We start from the raw sequence: 12,824 nt of genomic DNA on the forward strand, positions 1-12,824 counted from the left end.
CCCAATAGAGATATATTATCTGCATGCAACACAAGACCTAATTCTTTAATTCCCACAGCCACGAGAAACAGCAATAATCTCAGATGCAATGTTCAGGGTACATTGAAATATCGCTCATGTGAATGAAGCAGCAATATGTAAGAGAGAGATTAGGAAAGGTCACGTCATACATCACGCCAACTCCCACTTACAACTAATCACAGCACCCAAAGGAATTTCAGAGCAGGCTATTCGACTATGTTAAACTAATAATTTATAGATTGAAGAGATTAATATTTATTACTTGATTATAGAACATATCATTTTCTAATAAGTGTTTTGATTTCTCTGCTTCATATAGCCTGTACGTTCGCCATTGGTCTGCTGCCCTCCTCCTCCTGTGTGCAGCCTGGCCCTGTGCGGTTAGCCATGGACGCAGTATCACGGACAGCTCCAGCAGCCAGGCAGTGAGAGAGAGCGGGGGCCTTTATTGATATGCTAATGCTGTCGTTCATTAGCTGTCTTTAATTAGCCAGTGTGCTGCTGTGGGCTTCTCGCTAACTGCAGCCACCAAGAGAGAAAGCACCATCGTGAAAATAAGTTGATGAGGAGCCGAGGAGGAGGAGGTGGGGGAGGGCAAGGATTTTGAGGAAAAGAGGACAGAGGAATATTGGAAAACTGAGAAGAGTGAGGAGGGGGTAGGAATCGATGATCGTGAATCGTTTAGCGAGGGAATGACAGTGCAGACTAATACATTATTCTTCCTCATTCAGTAATCAGGAAACCTATTCACATCTGTTGCAGAGCAACTTCATTATTTCGCATATTAACCGGGGCTTATGTCATTTGATTAAGGAAACCACTGACTCTCAACCACATGCTGTCAAAACATTGATGAGCCACCTATAACCAGACATGGAAATCAGCTCCAGATGCACCCTGCTGGGTATTGATTAGGTTGGGAACCACACTCTGAAACATAACCTTGTATTTTGCTCTGATTTATGACCTCTCCTTTCACTCTATTGGGTTATTGACAGCCTGCCCAGTCTTATCAACCAATGTTTGTAAATGTAAATGAGTTTGACCCCTAACCAGACTGACAGCGGTGTGGAAAGTCAGGGGACAGTCCGATGCTGCTGGGCGATGTTTGTTCCAACCTGTGGTATATCACATTAGTGAATGTGAGAGTCAGCACTATGAACTTGACTTCCATTTTAGGTCAACAACTCTTGGGAACTGCAATAAGTCTCTTTATCTTCTGCTGCAGCCACAACACCTCCTAACACCAGGGCTTCACTACAACAGCAAATCCTCCCCCGGTGTAAAAGTATACAGATAGTGATGAAAGAACATGATGTCATAACCCAAACGCCTTTCTCAAGAGTTTCGTGATGATTTTACACATGACTGCTATAATCCTGAGGGGGCCCCGGGGCAAGAATGAGCACTGGGCCCACACTGAACTTCAGTTTCTCTCTGCGTATCGTATGTTATACACAGGCTACTCAATAACCAATAACACGTACAGTATACAGAGTCAGAGGCAGTTCAAGCTAGGCTATGATGCGGCGGCACCTGTGGTTGCTGGTGGTAACATAATGTAAGTGCAGTTTAATATTACAGTGCAGCAAAACAAATGTTACGTTTTAATAATAAAGGCAATCAGTCCATCACGCCATGAACAACCGCAGTCTGATTCCATGCTACATGCGGCGCTAGTAGCTTTCAGCACCAGATCAGGGCACAGTGAGGCTATCACCCTGCTACCTGCAACCCCTCATTAACAGCTCGCTGCTCCTGACTGTTCCACCGCTCCCTGCAATATCTAAAACTCATCCACCTCTTAAATGCTCAAAAGGACGAGGTCGCCTTTATATTTTTGATAACGTCAGCGACAAGCACGGTGTGTTCCCTCTGACGGCTTCACAATGAATAGCTATTTCGGCTATATTTTGCCAGAATGCGTTTAACGTGGACCAGTAAATGTTTAAGTAGCAACTTAGCACAGCTCTGATGCGGCTGTGGGAGAGTAAACAGCGAGGCTGTTGATAATGAGACAGAATTTCAAACAGTAACACTACTTTAAATGCTGCATCGTTTCCTGTGAACGCCTTGTGCATGTGAAGACAGTTTGGATGGTGTGAAGCTGAAGAAGCTGGCCTCTGCTGCTAACAGTGAAAACTACTATACGGATAAGCAATAACAAAACCCATCATCATCAGGAATATTTCAGATTTCCTTGCTGTTATCATCATCATCATCGGTAAGTTCACTCACTAAGTAAATTGCTCAGAACATTGCTAAAAATAGGTCCTACAGGGCAAGTCTGATCTAGTCCATTAGTAGATTGGTCGATTGAAAGAAACCTATTGCTGCTCTATTTTGATTACTGATGAATCATTTCATTCTTTTTAAAGCAAAAATGTCAAACATTTGCTGGTTCCAGCTTCTTAAATGAAAGGATTTGCTACTTTTCTTTGTCATTTATTATAATAAATAAAGAGTGTTGAGTTTTGGACAATTTGAAGATGTCACTGTATGCTCTGGGACATTGTGATGAACATTTTTCACAACCCCCAAGCTGGTCAGACATATCCGGAAGAGAAAACAAAGACAGAACACCATCAACTCTAGTGATTTAACTCTACTAGAGTCTACTGTAGTTGTGTGCACACAAATTTCCTGTGCAATGATGGATTAATTGGTGTAAACAACAAATACAGTGGTTTAGCACTGCTGCCATGTTCCAAGTACATTACAGCTACAGAAATAAAACCCAAGTTGTAGTGAACCCTGGTTTCCTTCACAATTAATGCACAACTGAGGGAGACAAACATGTTTTTCACAGATGAAGAGCAGAGTGTGACAAAGTGCTGGTGTGGCTGTGGAAAGTGGAGCTGAGTCTGACAAGCTGGAGATGTTCTACCAAGGCCACCGTACATGGGGCCCAGAATTTGAAAGATTCTGTCAAATCTCCAAAATATTCTAGTTGCGATCTACCTGCGAACAACAGACACTTCATACTCAATAATTTATGCATATTTGTGTGTTGTCATCTCTCTCATCTGAGTGTCACTCTCCACAGATGCACTCTCTCGTTGTGTCGTTTTTCTTTGTCATTCACTCCTTGCAGCGAGAGCATACAGCTCTTCATTTACTGAGACAGGCTTTCCTCCGTCAAAGCTTCTCTTTTGTCTCCCTCCTCTCCCGGCACCGCTCCTCCTCGAGGCCACTCGGCATGCAGGCGAGCCGCTCTTGATGCTTTTCGCTGTGAGCCGAGGTATTCTGCGATTTCTGACTCGGCTTTCCGCGGCTTCAGACGAACGAGCCGCCATTCTCCCCGAAGCCCGACAGCCATGTTAGGATATGATGCAGGATGTGATCCGCAAATGCAGAGAAGACCGACGTTTTTCTGTCATCCTCTCAGACACCCAAACTCCAGACATCCTTTTCATCTCTGGCAACCTTGCTTTGTTATTCTCTCTACTGATTCTTCTCTTTCTCTTTCCACCACGCCCTCGCTCTATTTCCAAGAATATACATTTAAACATGAGACCTGCCTGATCCATTGTGAGGTCTCACAGTAGGCCACCGATCAGTGTGGTAATCAAAACATGTCACTCTGCAGCCTTGTTGCTCCATGATTAGAATTTCATTTCATCACAAGCAAAACTAGTGCTCTCTTTCTTTCTTTCTTTCTCTCTTTCTTTCTTTCTTTTTTCTTTCTCTTCCCTCGTCTGCCTCGCTCTCTCTTCCTCCGTCTGTTGTCAGCTTGTCCTTATGCTGTGTCCACTTTTGAAGTCAAAACCTTTTTTATAAAAAGTCTTGACTGGATGTTTTAAGAGCATTGGCTCACAGTCGATATGCGTCAGAGAAGCTCACAGTAATATTAGCATTTGCAAGATGTTTAATGAGACAGACAAGACAGAAATAAAAGGATGAATAAAGAAAGAAAGAGTGTGAAAGACTGTGCCAAGATTGTACTGGACAAAGACAAGCAACCCACAAAAGAAGTTTGATATTTCCTAGAGGCGAGATTATGCGACTGATAATATATCCAGCATGATCTGATGGTTAGACATGGAGGGCCCCCACTGTCAGATTGCTTTGGTTTAACACAAACAGTGGCTTTCCAGCTGCTGCTACAGATGTGTAAATACAAGTCCACAAAATCAAAGCAGGGTGTTGATTCAGAAGCAGGACATAAGCAAAAGACATACCAGTAACTAGTGCTTAATGTGTTTGTGTGGACTGTAAAGATTAAGAGCTAGTAATAGTTTAACCATTATCTGTATATAGCATGTCCCATGGGAATATTGTACCATTCTTTTTCACTGGTTTACCACTCTGGAAAGCACTTTGAACTGTTTCTGTGAGACAGATAAACCTGAACTTTGTCAGGAAGGTGGGGAGTTAAGGGAGCTATGGGTAGAACCCAGATGCAGACTCGAGAGGGTGCTGGGTTCAAATTAATAAATTTATCCAGCAAAAGAAAACCAAAACTATGGGCTTACACATAAAACGAGGCAATGCAGGGAAACACTACACACAAACACAAAACACAACAGGGCATGGGTTAAGACAAAGACAACACTTGAAAACACAAAAAATTAGGCTAAAGGGTCTGGGGAAAAAACTAAACAAATAGTCAATAACACATGAAATACACTAGGAACTGTGGAGAACTCTAACAAGAGACATGGCATGGGAAGGAAACAGACAAAGACAAGACTAGAAAAAACAGACACAACTAGGAAATCACACACAAGGAACGTGGCTTGACATGAGACGTAGACAACAATAAGAAACACACTTACATAGACTGTGGTGTGGATAAAGACAAAAAAGACAAGAAACAAACTTACAGGAACTGTGGCATACTGAAGACAAAGACAACACTAGAAACACACTTACATGGACGGTGGGAAGGCTTGGTAACATGGACAATACAAAAGACGCAGGACAAACATTTGCACAAAAGCAAGAACAAAGACAAACCAAGGAAACACTTACAGGAAACACGGCATGGACATGAACAAAGATAACACAACGAAGATCACTCACTATAGGGCTATGGCATGGATTATCAAAACAGCAAGGGAAACACAGACAACGACAGCTCGAGGTCAGGGGGCGGCGGCGGCAGCTCTGGCGCTAGCGGCGAAGGCAGAACCCTTCTTGAGGTCTGGCAGGCAGCAGACAACGAAGGTGGAGCCCCTCTGGAGGCCGGCAGCGAAGGCAAAACCCCTCAGGAGGCCGGCGGCGAAGACGAAACCCCCCAGGAGGCCAGCGGCGAAGGCGAAACCCCTCAGGAGGCCAGCGGCGAAGGCGTGACCCCTCAGGAGGCCGGCGGCGAAGGCGAAGCCCCTCAGGAGGCCGGCGGCGAAGACGAAACCCCTCAGGAGGCCGGTGGCGAAGGCGGAACCTTTCTGGAGGTCTGGCAGGAGGCCGACGACGAAGGCGGAGCCCCTCAGGAGGCCGACGACGAAGGTGGAGCCCCTCTGGAGGCCGGCAGCGAAGGCGGAGCCCCTCTGGAGGCCGGCGGCGAAGGCGCCAGACAAGGACAACACACAAGGGGAATCTTCAACAAAAATCCGGCGTGCACATGACAAATGACAAACTTAAGGTGAAAAATCAGTTAAAATTTGGATGCTGTATGTTTTATGTATCTCTTCCATCAAATCCTCTATTTGCACTGCACCATCCAAACCTGTGTTGACTCATTGTTGTTAATAACTTATTGGTCTCTTCTATTTGGGGCCGCGGCCAGGGGTTTTCAGGATGATGTTCAAAAAACTAGAGTCACACCAGGAGGAGGGTGACAGAAATCTGTAGCATGCTCTGACAAACAGCTGGGACAGATGTGATAGACAGACTCTCCCCACATCCTGCAATAAAATGTGACAGCTGGTAATAAGCACAGATCAGGTGCAGTGGCTGTATGTGTGCTACCTGTACCCGCGGTGAACCTGATGAACCTGTCAATGGATTTGTACTGACCTCTTCTACTTCATCATTCTCTGTTCACTATGCTGACGAGCTTCTTGCCCCACATTTAAAAGTATCTGCTCTTAAAGAGTATGCACACCTAAGATCAATACAATGAAGTTTGTACAGAACTTACAAAACCAGTGCTGCAAAGCACTGAACCAAAAAAAGAGAAAAAGCTGCAGAACAATATTAAAATAAGGGACCAAGACAGTGAAAAGTAAAAATACATGAATAAAATGTTTAAGTGCCAGAACAATCTGAAATATTTAAAATATGAGTGTTTAAAAATACGACTGCAATAATGAATGGACAAGGCATACGACACCAGTGAGTATTACACAGCATAGAATCTAAAATGAAACAAAAGCACAAAATAAAGTAAAACAAAGTGCTGCTTTTAAAAGCTAAGTGCAAGACTCGAGGTGTGGAGTCAAATTTCTAGCGGAGCAGCATGTCAGTGGACCAACTGGCCTATGGTCAGACCTGGTTGAGCTGCAGTTCATTGTGTGCTGGCAGGATGGTGGTTATATGGCTGAAAAGCGCAAAGCCAAAATTTCATCAGTCAATGGACCTCAACATCCGCCAGACCAAACCCTGCCAGGCCAAACCACAGCTAATCAAGTTCATGATTCAGTCAACACTGTCCCTCCAAGCTTCCCCAGCTTCCTCAGCTACCAGCAGCAGCAGGTAACTTCCATTTTTACGTTTTGTGTGGGTCTGCAGTTGACCACTAAATGCTGCAGTTCGTCCACATTGGTGTTTTCAGTTATCTTTTCTGATTGGACTTCTCGTCACATAATTCCCAGCAAAGCTCCACTCGGCCTCCACCTGACAACAGTTCTGAACAGCAGGTTCATGGAAAACTCCTGTGTTGGTGAGCAGGGCCCTTAATTAACTACCTGACCTGACATTAGTGAATACTGTTGCTGCATGTGTTCATAGTTTGATATGGTAATGAGCAGTGGTGTTAGGAAACCAAGTACCTTTACTCAAGTACTGTACTTAAATTCAGTTTTTAAGAACTTGTACTTTAATATAGTATCTCAGCCTTATACTACAACATTTACTCCATTACATTTCTGAGGGAAATATTGTTATTTTTACCATACATTTATTTAGCAGCTACACAATATATTTCACTGGTTTATTAGAAATTATCCATTGTTGTAGATAAAACTCTCCAGCAGTACATAAAGTACTCACAACACTTACAATCTCGGAACCCATCGACTATAATCTAACCGCAACGATCAACAGTTTCAAAATTTCAGATGTTGCATGTTAAAGTTATTATAATTTGAAAGTAATAAGTTACTCTACACTTGTTTATTGTGGAGTAATACTATTCATTACACTACTTTTGCATTATTTTCACCCGAAAAACCGCAGAAGTACCGCCAGTGTTTTACATTATGGTTGTTTTACGTTTTGCAATAATAATAATCAGCTATAGCCTCAGCATAACCTGGTCTCTACGGCAACGTTAACTGACCTCGTGATTGGTTTTGAGAGGAATTTGCTGACAAACTTTATCCGATGCGTCTCGTTTTAATCTGTGCAGCAGTCTGCACCACCTCTGCAGCATTCAGCTGTGTGCAGCAGGCGTAGCGGCAACCTGAAGCACTTGCTTCCGCTTCAAGTCTGTCGTTTTGACAATACATGCGTAAACACGAGGTTTATGCACAGTAAAAAGCCACTGAATATATCTATCTACATTTTGCAACCAAGGCAGAGCAGAGGCAGCCACACACACATGCACACACACAACTCTTTTGCACCAAGTCTTACTTTGTTGTATTAGTGTTTGCACAATAGTGTTCGTTATGTGTCTCTTCAGATCTTCAGGTTTATGTTGGAAATTGTCATTTTTGTGCTGGTTTATAGTTTTAAACGTTCGTAACGTGACTGGCACATTTCTTGATGACAGCTGTATTGAAGAATGCATTGATTAAAATATGTGGTAATTCCCGAAGTCATATTGTGCAGTTTTGATAAATTGCATTGAATTAAGAGGTAGTTCACTTGCATTTGAGTGGACACAAATTGCTTTATAAGAGCAGTGTATATATTGCATATTACATATTACAAGCCAGAAATTATGTACTATACAGGCAAAATAGAGTTATTTTGAAACTGAAAATTTATTTTGACTGAAAATAGCTGTTCATTAAAACAATGCAGGTGCTGGGTGGCTGAGGTAGAGATGCATGCAATACCACGCAGCGGTAATGGCGGCCAAACTCTCTGCTACAGAGGTGCTGCATGAAAGACATTACACCCCCCTGCTCTGCGCCTGATTAAAACTCACAAGTCTGCCTCTGCAGTCGTTGACCATGTCGGCACAAATGGCTTCAAAAAACAGCAGTCAGAAATTCTCAAAGCGGTCTTCTCATTGACACAGGTAATTACCGTGGGCCCGCTCCCCACCCCTCGTTTTGGTGACATAAAGTTCAGCCGCCTGCGCCAATTCAACATCTGGCCGAAAGGTTACTGCAGTAATACATACATCCCCTTTGTTGACAGTTCTGCTGCCTTTTCAAACAGGACTTAGCTTTTCAAACCAGATGACCTCCATCCCTGCCAGGAAGGTTCACACCTTTTATCATTGCACTCCTGTAATATGTTCACCTCCTGACGTGCAGTGAGTCCATCTGACGCTATCTCCCTGGCCTCATATAGTATTTCTGTTAGCATTATGCCGACATACTGTATAATAACCACTCCCTTATACATTTTGTTTTCAGATGCTAGGTAATCTGATTACAGTGTGCCGTAGTAATTCCAGTCCTAATACAACCCTTATTCCAGTTGTCTTTGCTCTTTTAAACTCTCAGTCTGTGTCTGATAAAGCTTTTATCCTCACTGATCTAATTACATCCCATAACCTAGACTTCCTTTTCCTTACTGAGACTTGTCTTTAACCTGAGGAGCCCTCCCCTCTAGTGGAGCTCTGCCCACCCAGTAAAACTTCCTGAATGCATCGAGGTGAACTGGCCGTGGTGAGGGTACTGCAGCTGTTTTTAAGAATCATCTCATTTGTATTCCTTGGAGTTTTGGTTCTTTTACCAGTTTTAAAATTTTAACTTTTAAATTGTGTGTGATAACCCATTTTGCTCTGTAATTATTTGTGGCCTCCCAACTCAAATATTTTCTCAGTGAATTACGTGAGTCACTGCTCTCTTGTGCTTAAATTTGATAGGGCCATTATAGTTGGTGACTTTAACATCCCCTTCACTGCTCGTTTGCCATAGATCTTTAAAACATTTCTAAATCTTTTAACCCCGTGCAGTCTTTGGCCGTAAACATAATCACGGCCACACCCTTGACTCTGAGCATATCTGTGGATGGAAAAATTCTAAACTTGTAGCTCATCACCTACATATGAGGGAACTATTGCTTAAACTAAGTCTAAAGAAACTAAGTATTAAACTAAGTATTAAAGATGTTAGAGTTGCCAATCATGTGTCCTCCTCAGCTCCCCTGCTATGATGTGTCCCTCAGGGTTGGTCCTTGGACCACTTCTTTTTTTCATGTACATGCTTTTTCTGGTCACCTTGTCCAGGTGTGTCAAATCACTGATATGCCAATGATACACAGATCTATTTCTCTGATGAACCCAATATCCTGAATGTCCCTGCAACATGATTACTTTGCTGCCACCAAGGAACGGATGTCTATTCATTTCCTCCACCCTAAACCCTGAAAAAACAGAAATTTGTTTAATTGGTCCTGATAACTTTTCCTCTGCTATAGATCACATTATTGATCCATTTCACTCAAATATCTAATCTATTGCTATGAATCTTGGTATTGTCTTTGATCAGTTCATGACTTTTGACCAACTTGTTACGAAGCTTGTTCAGCCCTGTTTTCTTCAGCTAAGAAATATCTAAAAAATCAGATGCAGGTTGTCTCCCACAGATCTTGAACTATTGATTCATTTCATTTTTTCCTCCCTTCATTATTTTAATTCCCTCTACACGTGTCTCAGTCAAGCTGCTATGAAACCTTTACAGTTAGATCAGAATGCAGCTGCCAGGCTATTAACTAGAACTGGCTTATGGTCCCACATCAACCTTGTTCTTGCTTTCTTCCATTGGCTTCCTGTAAAATTCAGAATAAACTGCAAGATCCTGTTGATTTGTTATCAGGGTCTGTATGACCTTGTCCTCATCTATCAGATTTACTGAATCTTTGGACTGCTTCAAGCGACTTCTAAAAACACATCTTTGTAGGCAAGCCTTTTTATAGGTCTCCACTGTACCCTTATTGTGCTTTTATATTATATTTCAAACCTTATTCTGTTTTGTTTTGTTTTTTTATCGTTCTCTGTGTGTAAAGCACTTAGTGTGCTTGTGTGCTATATAAATGATGCTTTAACGACTTACTTTCTGTCTAGAAGCAGAAACGCATCTAATTTTAGGCATTCTGAAAGACTTATTAACATATATATTATATCAACAAATATAGATATCAACAGGTTTTTGTGTATGACAGTGCTGACCTGTGTCAGCACTGTCATATGTGTGAATATGACAGTGCTGATGTTTCAAGATGATGGTTGTGTTAGGAAGCCTCTGCTTTCTCCTCACCTGCCTTGTGTTTCCCAGTGTTTTTCCCCTGTCCCATTGTGTCATGTTAGTCCTCTCCTTGTGTGTGTGTGTGTGTGTGTGTGTGTGCGCGCGTCTGGACTGGGCGGTTTCTTTGCAATCACGCCTCACCTACACCTGCTCCCTGTGCCAATCAGCCACCACAGCTGCAGCCAATCCATAATCACTAGCCACAGGGTAAAAACCCAGATCGTCGCCAGATTGTTGTGCTCATTAGTCTGGTAACACGTGTTGGCCACTCACCTCGTCTTGTGTTTTGTTCATGCTCAACTTTGTCTGACTGGTTACTGCCCCAGGTTACTAAGTCTGTTCTCCTCGTGTCTCAACCTGCCAGGTCTGCCCAGGTCCAGTCCACCGCCTGACAACCTTCAGACTCACCTCACCTGCCTGCCCCTCATTCCTGGAACACAAGGGTTGTCTCAATGTGTTTAAGATTATTGTTGTGAAAATAAATCATTTTATTATTCAAACAAATAAATATTGAATCCAAGTGTTAAATGCTCTGAGAGCTCTCCGATTAACATGTCAGGCACAAGATTAAACAGGCCTTCACAGGCATACATATCTACCACAGTATGGCAATAATCATGCGAAATTATGCCACCTTGTCTCCAGGCTTCACTTGTTGCATGTACATTTTAAAAGCCAGAAACCTCGATGTGGAAGCAGCATCCATTTCTGAGTAAGAGTCCTTTTCTCCAGTTTCATCCTCACTTTCATTGTGTGTTGTGTCAGATAAAGAGGCACCTTCTTTGATCTTCAAGGAGACAAAGTGAATATCACACCCAGCTGCACAGTACTTACCATCTCTAGAGCACTGAGGTGATGTGAAAAGGCCACAGAAGGCAAAGCAAGTTTACAGTATATACATATTTCACACGTTGTCCAAAATCAAAACACAAGGAAATATAAGATAGATGAATGCACTGCCAGTCTCTGATGACCGAGGTTGTTCGTATTGTAAAAGTAGCTATGACATGCATTTTTACCCTAAACCAGCTGTTAAAAGAGCAGCAGTATTTTAAATTCAGTCCAGTGACACATGAAAACACAACTGGAGGGTTGTGTTCAGCTGTCACGGGCTGTAGCTGTCTGACAGGCTTTTTGGGGAGACCTGAAAAGCTCCCTGGTGGTAACTCTCTCGAGGTAGAGGCATGAATATGTTTTTAAAGGACTCATTTAGGCGTGAATCCTTAAAGTCTTACCATGGTTTTAAATGATAAAGGCTGCATTGTTAACTGCACCAACTATACACTTTCCTGCTTCCCTGTTTCCAAAAAAGCTGGGACGCTGTGTAAAACAAATAGAAACAGAATGTGACAATTTGCAAAACAGTGAAACACTATTTCCGATTGAAAATAGCACAAAGACAAATCTCATTTTTCAAATCAAATGTTTCAAAATGTCATTGTTTTTTGAAAATTAAATCCTCCTCTAGAATTTGATGCCAGCAACACTTTTCAAACAAGTTGGGACAGAGGCAGCAAAAGACTGGGAAAGTGAAATGCTAAAAGAAAACAGCTGGTGGAACATCTCACAATGAATGAGGTTAGAAACAGGTTAGTAACATGATTGGGTATGAAAAGAGCATCCCACAGAGGCTGAGTCTCTCTGAAGTAAAGATGGGGACGAGTTCACCACTCTGTGACAGACTGCGCTGGCAAATCGTGGAACAATTTAAAAATGAATGCTTCTCAACATAAAACTACAAAGAATTTGGGGATTTCATTGTCTATAGTACATAATGTGTCATTAAAAGAATCAGAGAATCTGAAGAAATCTCTGTACACAAGGGACAAGACCAAAAACCAATGTTGGCTGGCCGTGATCTTCAGACCTCAGACGACACTGAGCATTGAAAACAGACAGCATTCTGTAGTGAACATCACTGCATGAGCTCAGAAACTCTTCCAAAAACCATCGTCTGGGAACAGAGCTCAAATGCTGAGCTGCTGAAATCATACATCAAGCAAGAATGGGAAAACATTCCACTTTCAAAATGAGTGTGGACTGTCTGCAAACACAGATATATGCCCATAGATACCAATGTGCTGGCTGCATCACTCCAATGAACAGCAGCAATTTTTTCTGCACATGCTGTAGGCTGTTGCTTGGACTGTACCTATTACATCCTGGGCTAAAATGTCTTCATCATTTCGCACCAGAGTCAACAGCAGCCAGTTTCAACAGCAGGTGTTGATGGAGAGCAGGAGAAAGAGCCAGAGCGTTTAAAGGTGAGAT

Source organism: Chelmon rostratus, chromosome 1 (genome assembly GCF_017976325.1).
Source record: "Chelmon rostratus isolate fCheRos1 chromosome 1, fCheRos1.pri, whole genome shotgun sequence".
NCBI lineage: Eukaryota > Metazoa > Chordata > Actinopteri > Chaetodontiformes > Chaetodontidae > Chelmon > Chelmon rostratus.